The 10,527-nt window shown below is 39.9% G+C and overlaps 1 long non-coding RNA gene across 1 annotated transcript; it reads left to right on the plus strand.

The window, feature by feature from the left end:
• The first annotated feature begins 1,013 nt into the window (after positions 1-1,013).
• On the plus strand, positions 1,014-9,146 carry LOC134298306 (uncharacterized). The gene is made up of 2 exons (XR_010005318.1): positions 1,014-7,818; positions 8,609-9,146. It is a non-coding gene; the product is annotated as an uncharacterized LOC134298306 (long non-coding RNA).
• The last annotated feature ends 1,381 nt before the right edge of the window (positions 9,147-10,527 follow it).

Below are 10,527 nucleotides of genomic sequence, written 5' to 3' on the forward strand. Positions count from 1 at the left end.
AGCTTCTCTTGGGGTTTAGTGACTTAACAGCATGTACCCCCATCATAACCTACAAGTTCCTCCTTCCCTTCATTACTGAAAGACAGCTCAGGAACACAGAGGCATCAGGTATTCAAACATTTATGTAACATCAGAGACAAAATGTCACTCACAATATAAACAGTTGACTTGGAGCCTACGCCATAAATCCTTGGGCACACACAAAAAGGAGCGAACTAGAGCTGGAATCCCTGACAGCTTCGGATAACCGTACTTTCTTCTGATAGCCACTTAATAGCTGTAAGCCGGACTGGAGTTTACCTCATGCATTAAATTACTTGCGGCAGAGGCAATTATAAAATCCAAACAATTAGTAAGATATCACATGCCTCCTGTGTTATTGTAAACTGACAAAAGCTCTTCCTAAGTGCCATGTGGCCTGGATTTAAGGAAACGCTGCCCTCTTGTGCAGGAAAAGGAAGCGACTACAAGGCATCCTATTTTTCACCAGCAAACCTACTTTTGGGGTTCATTCCTGAAAATATCTGTTCACAGAAGCAGTGGGATGATCGAAGATGAGAAGAATCCTTTTTCTTCCATTTCCTGTGATCTAAGGGACTATATTATGCATATGATCAACGTACTATTTAACTCTGTAGTGCGGCTTAGGTTTTATGTCTTTCCTTATTTTCAGCAAATTATAACAGCTGCAAGAACAACCAGACTCTTTATCCTTGTTTTGTTAAAAAGGCCATACTATACTGATGATGTAATTCTAAAATGCAAATGGTAAAAAGACTGTAGCTCACAGGCAGAGCATATGTTTTGACTCAGATCTTTGGCACAGTGTAGCATAGTAGCTCTACGTGTGGAATTATAGTACGGGTGTCCATTCTATACTGCCTGAATTCACTTTTGAGAATGATTTAATAATCTGTTGAGATTAATTGGTGTCCTCCAGAGAGCTCAACAAATAATCATCCTATGTCTGGCTACAGATGCTTTTCCAACCCCCCCCCCCCACCAGCCATGAAATGTTTGTTGTTGTTGTTGTTGTTGTTGTTGTTGTTGTTGTTGTTGTGTATGTGGGGGGGGGTTGCATGGTTTTACAGTAATTGAGGGGAGTAGCACTGTGAAAGCTGCAAAACAATATTAATTCAGCAACAACAACAAAAAAAGACATGTTCAGGTTTTAAAAATATTTTTATTCAATTAAAACACAAAATAAAACACACAGACATTTTAGATATATAAAACTACCATGACCACAAGGCTACACAACTACACACTACAACTAAACTGAAACTAAACTTTATAAAAATACACAAACTTCCTATTATCCATCTAATAGTTATTATCCCTTATTAGTGTACTCCATTTAAGCAATAATGTAATCACACTTCTACTTAAAATCAATCTCTACTAATTCCTGAATATCAAGTTTATTAATACAGTAGAGTCTCACTTATCCAAGCTTTGCTTATCCAAGCTTCTGGGTTATCTAAGCCATTTTTGTAGTCAATGTTTTCAATATATCATGATATTGTGGTAGTAAATTCGTAAATACAGTAATTACAACCTAACATTACTGCATATTGAACTACTTTTTCTGTCAAATTTGTTGTATAACATGATGTTTTGGTGCTTAATTTGTAAAATCATAACCTAATTTGATGTTTAATAGGCTTTTCCTTAATCCCTCCTTATTATCCAAGATATTCGCTTATCCAAGCTTCTGCCGGCCTGTTTAGCTTAGATAAGTGAGACTCTACTGTACCTCCATTATTGTTGTGAAAAGTGACAGACAGGTCTCAATCTTTCATAAAGTTATTCAAAGATTTCTCTTTAATCGGGATAGTCAATGTGTACATTTCTACATTTTTACATATTTTCATCAACTATTATTTGTGTGTTGGCATATCCAGTTCTTGCACTTCTGAGCAATCCTTAGGCATAAGTGTGATCTAACACCTATGCATGTCACTAACAGGATGCTTGCTTTCATTTGTGTAAGATCCCAGGTTCAGTCCATGGCAGCTCCTGAGACTTTATCACACTTACTGTTGGATCCAGGGGGATTCACTAGCTTCTGTGGTGAATTCACAGGGCAGTGGGCAATCCTATTGTCTTGCGCCCCATATTGCCCACAGTGCATCATTGTGCGGCTCCCGCCCCAACGGTAGCCCCGTTCCTGTCTATAGAACACAGGAAGCCTCCCATGTTCTTGGCAGAGCATTATAGGATGCTTGTGGCACAATTCATCTATGGAACGACACTGGAAGTGAGTATGTGTGATGTGATAGGTGGCGTGAGGTTCCGTAGATGAAGTGTGCAGCTCGTAGGATGTTTGTGAAGACCCATGTGATGAAGTCACTGACCAAGCCTATATTCTACATAGCTTACTAACTTCTCTTCCCCCTCCAACTTTACCAGGCAGCAACCACACTGGGAGATGTGGTTTGTTGAGTGGGTGATCGAGGGACAGGAGGGTGACATTTCCACCAGCTAATGAGGCCATAACAATCAGAAGCAGGATCCCATCACAGTTCCTTATTCCTACCTCTCTCTCTGGCCGGAGGGATCTGGAAATTTCTGAACAGACTTCCTATACTCATTTGGAGTAAAGTAAGTTTGGGAGGACAATATAAATTTGGGCAATAACATCATGATCATAGCTACATAGTAAATATGGAGTAGTTATTGCAATAACTTCAATACAGAATGCCAGCCCTCAATGGAAATTCAGTAGGTCTTCTGTCATAGATGTCATGATGAAATATGATTAGTTTTCTGGGTCTTGTAAAAAGAAGATATTTGAATGTAACAGATAATTATCCCTTTTATATTCATACAGTTGGATTCAAACTAAGTTAGTCATCCTAGTGATCCCATTAAAATAATGACTAACCTGCCCAACTGATTTTAGTGGTACTCAAGCATAACTGAATCCAATCAACAGCACTGTTATGATCATAATTATGCCAGCAAATACTGTCAGTAGCTATTCTCGTTGTGTGTTGTTTTCTTCCATCCATTGAGCTGGCAAACTGCAGGTGGGAAAGTGCCAGGAAGCAATTAAAGATTTGCTGTGATTGTGAAGTACAGTGGTGTTGAGTGACTCCAACAGTTCAGCACCTTTACTGGACTGTTTAAAAATGTGGTGAGTAGCTAGCGTGAAGGCCAGCATTTCAGTTGTACAAAGTTGGGGAAAAAAGGATGCAAAGGCCATGATGACTGCAGAGTTGTAGGAATTGTGGTCCCCAAAAGTATATTTCCCAATTTTTGGGTGAGTAGGAAAGCCTCCCCGCCCTCAAAGCATAAGATTTTGGTTGTTCAATGTAGATGGGACATAAATAAGCAAAAAGTGATAGGGGAGCAGCATTTTAGCTGTGGGTACATCAGACTGATTGAAAATTCCAGGTTTTGTTTCAGTTCTTTAAACGTTTATAATGTGTTAAAATAAATTGAATGGGGAGCTGGTATAAAAGTCTGTAATCATACTGAAAGCTAATGGAAAGTATTCTGAGATTTTTTTAAAAAAAAGCATGGGTTTCCAAAGTAAATTGGAAAGAACAGCAACAAAATCAAGGACTTCTGAATGTTTGTTATTACTGTTCCCCTTATTAAATTCCAAACTAGGGAAAAGACAGGAAATGAATGAATAGATGAATAAAGCTTGTTTATGGTCTGTAGAATGGTATGAAGAACTGCAATGGTACAATCTTTTGATTGAGGAGGAATCCGAAATGGCAATGGAGGTGGTAACTCTGCTGGATCCTTTGTAGTTTGTTTGATTTTATCTTCAAGTTTCCTGACTCCTCAGACAGAGAAATGGCACCGTGAACATCAGTATTAATTTCCCAGTTCAGAAAACTGTCAATACTAAAGATCATAACAAGGGAGACATCCTAATGGAACTGGTGCTATAGGAAGAGTGTACTCATACAAATGCCCCAGACTATATCTACAATCAGGTGAATATTCCAATATAAATTCCAGAGTTACCCACTCAACTTTGCCATGGATCATATCAAAATCCATAATTTTGCCCTCAAAATTATGGACCCTGATTTATACATGAGAGTGGTTTGTATATGAGTATATATGGTACTACAAAACTTTTTCAATGTCCAAATTACCTGACAAACCTAACAATTCCAAATTGGAGAAAAGCTTTTTCATTAGCATATTTTGAATGTGCTATTACCTGGTGTACTGGAGGGAAAATATAAGAGGATCCCATTTCATAGGTTTATTTGTCCCTGTGCAAATAGGTCATTAGAGAAATTATTAACCATGTTATTTTGTATTGTATTTTTTTTATTAAAGCTTTTGCTTTAATAATACCTATTCAACAGCATATTCCTAACCGGATGGCAGACTTCCATTTTTCCCTTCTGCTCACTGACCAGGATGGTCAGATTTATGGATAACGTTGCTAGATTTTGTGATACTGCCATGGTGACTCATAGATAAAGGATAAATCATCAGAAAGAGCATAAATCAAACAGGATAATGATAGTAAAGTGCCATTTTAAAAGTTGTTCAGGTAACCATGAGAGACACAGGGGGCTGAGGATAATGTATACATCATGAGCTTAGGTTAAGTGTTGTGCCTTCCTTTTTTTCACAATGATGATGATGATAATGATGTAGATTTTCTGTGTTGTTTATATTTTATGCCACCTTATGTCTTATATGTCTTACATGAAAAATCATCTTTTATCCTGGCTTATGACTATGGGCCCTTCCACGCAGCCATATAACCCACAATATCAAGGCAGTATAACCCACAATATCTGCTTTGAACCGGGTTATGAGTCCGCACTGCCATATATCCCAGTTCAAAGCAGATAATGTGGGATTTTATTCTTTTGTGTGGATGGGGCCTATAATAAATTATTGATTGATTGAAAATGTTCAGATTGAAAGTGTCTTGTCATTGAAATGCTGACCAATCCATATCTGAGTTAAAGGTAAAGAAACATATAAGAAAGAGTAAAGAGATGGTCATCCCCCTTCCACACATTTTCTACTTTGAACTGGAATATATGGCAGTGTGGACTCAGATAACCCAGTTCAAAGCAGATACTGTGCTATTTTTTGCCTTGATATTCTGGGTTATATGGCTGTGTAGAAGGGCCCATAAACACCTGAGTCGATAGGTATCCATACCCAGCCTTTAGCACCTGAACAATAAGTACCCTTTAACACAACCCAGTTATAGCACCAGGCAAGGATTCTGGAAGAGATAATTAAGGATGTTGTCTGCAAACACTTAGAAATGAATGCGGTCATCGCTAATAGTCAACACAGATTTATCAAAAAAGTCATGCCAGATTAATCTCATCTCTTTTTTCAATAGAATTATAAGCTGGGTCGATGCAGGGGACGCTGTGGATGTAGTATTTTTGGATTTCAGTAAGGCCTCCAACAAGGTCCGCCATGACCTGACAAACAAACTAGTCAAATGTGGGCTAGGTAAAACTACAGTTAGGTGGATCTGTAATTGGTTAAGCGAATGAACCCAAAGGGTGCTCACCAATGCTTCCTCTTCATCCTGGAAAGAAATGACGAGTGGAGTGCCATGAGCAGGGTTATGTCCTGTGCCAGTTTCTGTTCAATATCTTTATTAATGGCTTAGATGAAGGATTATAAGGCACGATCATCAAGTTTGCAGATGACACCAAACTGGGAGGGATAGTCAATACTCCAGAAGAGAGAAGCAGAATCCAAAATGATCTTAACAGATTAAAGAGATGGGCCGAAACCAAGAAAATGAAGTTCAACAGGGACAAATGCAAGAAATTCTACTTAGGCAGAAAAAGTGAAATGCAAAGATACATAATGATGGACGCCTGGCTCGACAGCAGTACGTGTGGAAACAATCTTGAAGTCCTCATGGACAACAAGGTAAACATGAGCCAACAATGTGATGCAGTGGCTAAAAAGCCAATGGGATTTTGGCCTGCATAAATAGGAGTCTAATGTCTAGATCCAGGGAAATCATGCTAGCACTCTATCCCGCCTTGGTCAGACCACACCTGGAATACTATGTCCAATTCTGGGCACCACAATTGAAGAGAGATGTTGACAAGCTGGAATGTGTCCAGAGGAGGGCAACTAAAATGGTCAAGGGTCTGGAGAACAAAACCTATGAAGAGCAGCTTAAAGAACTGGGCATGTTTAGCCTACAGTAGAGAAGGCTGAGGGGCTGTATAAATATGTGACGGAAAGTCATAGGGAGGAGGGGGCAAGCTTGTTTTCTGATGCCCTGGCGACTAGGACGTGGAACAATGGCTTTAAACTACAGGAAAGGAGATTCCACCTGAACATTAGAAAGAACTTCCTTACTGTGAGAGCTGTTCAGCAGTGGAACTTTCTGCTCCGGCATGTGCTGGAAGCTCCTTTGGAGGGTTTTAAGCAGAGGCTGCATGGTCATCTGTCGGGGGTGCTTTGAATACGATTTTCCTGCTTCTTGTTAGGGGGTTGGACTGGATGGCCCATGAGGTCTCTTCCAACTCTATGATTCTATGATTCTACCACAATTCTATTGTAACTGATGTGGAATCTTGGATATGTCATTTAGGGGCCCTTCCACCCAACCATATATCCCAGAATAGCAAGATAGATAATCCACAATATCTGCTTTGAACTGGATTATTGGAGTCTACACTGTCATATAATCCAGCTCAATGTGGATTTTATACAGCTGTGTGGAAGGGGCCGAGGAAAGAGTATTCAGATCTTTGAGCAAGAAATCTCTTCTAGCACACCCCTTAACTACAAACCCCTGGATTCTACAGAATATTGCCATGACAGTCAAAGTGCATTTATACCTCTGTAAGTATTTGGTAAGAAAGGGGCTCTAGTCACAATGCTGCATGTACGTCTATGTTATGGTAACTATTTCTATTTGTGCATCCACACCTATAAGTCAGCATGTGTGAGTATATGCAGGTTTGTGCCCTCTTTTGACCTCTTTCATGATAAAATTCCTCCTTTTGGTGGAATACACTGGTCCTTTTGTCACATGTGTGTTTAGCTTTCAAGCAATAGCAAACAAATAGACAGCAGCAACAGTGGCAAGAAACATTTAGAGAAGCCCATAGGGAAAGAATCACATTCAAACACTTCACCATGCACACTCCTGTCCAGAAATAGAAAACCAGAAACAGAACCAGCTTTGAAGGTCTCCATGGGGCTAGTGAGATGGAATATAACTCACTTGTGCTTTCTCTTTGTTTTGTTGTCCATATCCAAAGATGCAGAACGTCCCTTTCCATTTGAAAATGAGCAGGTAACCCAGAATAATCTTTTTTTTATCTAGCTTTTTATTTATATTTATATTTATATTTATTTTATTTATATCTAAAAGCAGGAGAGGTAACGGCGTACAAGGTACCAGACAAACGTGGCACAAAGACTGACACTAAACAAGCATTTGTTCTCCCTTTTGTGTTCCTTTATGAGGTTGTTAAATGGCTATATTCTTAGTTCTGGTGGTCACTGGTTTTGTAGTCTATTTCCATTCTCATGGGAGCACTTAATACAAGGCAACCAATGAAGGCAAAGGGAAATGTAATGATAAAATATACAGCTCTGTTTTTTCTTTAAATGCCTTCAGAAGCATTGAGATAATAACTTGGGCTTGCAGGGAAAGTAGAATTTAAGCTTGTCAAATATTTTGAAATCCAGTTGGGGTTTATCCACGAGGACAAAGCAGTTTAGAATGTGCTTTATTCTATTATGTTAATGAAATGGTTAATTCTATTGCCATAGCAACAAAGAACAGCCATGATAAAAAGCTAAAGGTCTCCACATAATGCCTGAGACAAGGTCTCTCTCTAGTTCTAAGCTGATTTTAGGAGCTACAATAGAAGTGATATGTGTTTTCAATATCATCTTAAGCTTTCATATCAATCCTCGCTCACTTAATCCAATAAATAGACTAGTAGCATAAAGTGGCATATATGTTTGCACATTTACAACTTGACAAAAAAAGGTTTAGCACTACACAATCTTAGCCAGGGATCTCGAGCAAAGATGGAGAGGGCAGGAGAGGATTGTCGAAAAGAGTAAATCTGAAAAGAAAATACTGTAATGCGGGGATAGCTGTCAAACATATGTTACCCTATTAAATGTCCAAAAAGACAGAAGAGCTTGAGAGGGAATTACATCTGAAATTGAAGAGATTGTCTCTGATTCTTTTAGTTCCCTTGTCTTTGCTAGTGGTCTTGAAGTCACTGTGACAAGGTTTCCGAATAAGGAAAGGAGGAGCAGACAAAAGATGGATGATTGGAGGAGAGCAGGAGGGACTGTGTAAATTGGATTTTGAGGCTGAGCTCAGACTTAAAATATAGGAGTAGCATCTTGTGCCGGACTTTTGCCAGTAAAACAATGGGCTCAGGAGGAAAGCAATTCAAAGTCCTGCCCTCCCCCACTTTATAGGCAAAATTCCTGAAGCTGCTTTCCAGTGCTACAAGTGCTGAATGAAGGAAGAATGGGAAAGAAGTTCCATCACACTGGTGCGGCAACTGGATTCAGACTGTCACCAGCTGGGAGGTGTTTAGCTCATTTTCTACTTTTATCCTGCCTGTCTATCTGTTCTCGTCATTGCCCTCCCCAGGCCGCTGTGGCACCAATGGACCCAGGAGAACCTTGTCATCACCCTCTTCATGCCCCCATGGCACCAATGGACCCAGGAGGGCCTCATCATCACCCTCCTCAGGCCACCACGGCACCAATAGACACAAAAGGTACTCGTCATTGCCCTCCCCAGGCTGCCATGGCACCAATGGACCCAGGAGGGCCTCGTCATCACCCTTCTCAGGCCACTGCGGCACTAATGGACCTAGAAGGGTCTTGTTATTACCCTCCTCAGTCCACCACGGCACCAATGGACACAAGAGGGACTTGTCATTGCCCTCCCCAGGCCGCTATGGCACCAACTCAGAACAGCCTCATCATTGTCCTCCCCAGGCTAGCCGTGGCACCAATGGACCCAGGATGGTCTCGTCATCGCCCTTTTCAAACCACCACAGCACCAGTTGATTTGTTGTTGTTGTTAGTTCATTTTGGCAATGAATGTTTCCCACTTTGTTACTTTTGTCTGTAAACTGCCCTGAGTCCATTCGGGGAGGTAATAAAAATTATTATTATTATTATCAGGTCCAGTTTCTTCCTGTTAAGTAGAAAACACTGCAATGTTAGTCAAGGAAAATAAATGGAATTCAAACAATATTATCTTTACATGATATATAGTTAAATGTGATTTTAACAAACCCAAACATCAAAAATACGTTTGGGAATAACCCTGCCCTACTTTGTGCAGAATTAATAACCACTGAATTAATTATGACTTACTCTTAAGTAAGTGTAAAGGATATTACAGTCTTTTCTGGTAAATTAGTATAATAGTTGGTGTTTAAGGACTTTATTGCACAAAGCCACCATTCCATGGCAGTAGTGTGATCACCAATAGTAGCAACATACTAGGATGACCACTATTGCACCTCTGCATTCATGAAACTGCACCACGGTCACACTCCTGTATAACCAGGTAACTCAACCCTCCCACAACACCAAGTCCCCATCCTTGCAAGACAGTCATACCTGGCCACAAGTGATAGCCTATGATGATGACCACTGTTCCATATTTTTAAAAAAGTAGTTGCCATCCAACCCACCAAAATAAGGAGCCAACACAATATGTATGGGTTCAAACTGGGCAACTTTATTGTTACCTAGGTTAAGCTTTATAACTTGTAACTTGAAGCTAACTCTAAAGTGGTTATGAATTTGGTGTGGCATAAAGTCCAGGCAGTGGTCCTTCCTGACCTACCACTCGGCTGAAATTTGGGCGAAAACACTAGATCCTCCGTTAAACTAAACTTGGATGACCTAAAGGAGAACATGGTGGAGAGTTCTGCCCCAAGGATAAATTGAGGTCATAGTCTCCTGTTCCTAGGCCATTATCATTCCCCCTCGCCTGGGTTGTTTAAACCCTAGTCGAGGGTTTCCGTTTCTGGTTTACACACAAATGAGATGCCTTGGGCATATACCAAAGATGTGGGCCGGCTGCTCCAAGGAAGCTCTGCCCACAACCAACCTCCTTTCCGGAGTTGGTTACAGAATCACAGCTAAGATTATTTTAAAAATACAAATGCTTCGGGAATAGCAAGGGAAGGAGGAGAAAAATCCTGCCTCATGGCATCACTTCATTGGAAAGCTTTTATAATTCCTAAGTATTTCATAGTATATGTAATACATAATGATGTTGAATATGAATCAATTACAAATGTGTGACTTGAAGTTATACATTTGTAACTGCAATCATGAATTCCAACCAGTATTATATTCAAATTGAGGAAACATATACTGACTTTTTCAAAATTAGTTAATTACAGCTATAGTTCAGTCAAGTACAATCAAAAGAAGAATTTATTTTTAAAATCTTGCCAGAGTAGCATGAGGCAAAGCATCCATCAACTGCCACCACTATTTAATGGGTCCACGGTGGTCTGAGGAGGGTGATGACAAGAATGG

Source organism: Anolis carolinensis, chromosome 4 (assembly GCF_035594765.1).
Source record: "Anolis carolinensis isolate JA03-04 chromosome 4, rAnoCar3.1.pri, whole genome shotgun sequence".
Taxonomy (NCBI): domain Eukaryota; kingdom Metazoa; phylum Chordata; class Lepidosauria; order Squamata; family Dactyloidae; genus Anolis; species Anolis carolinensis.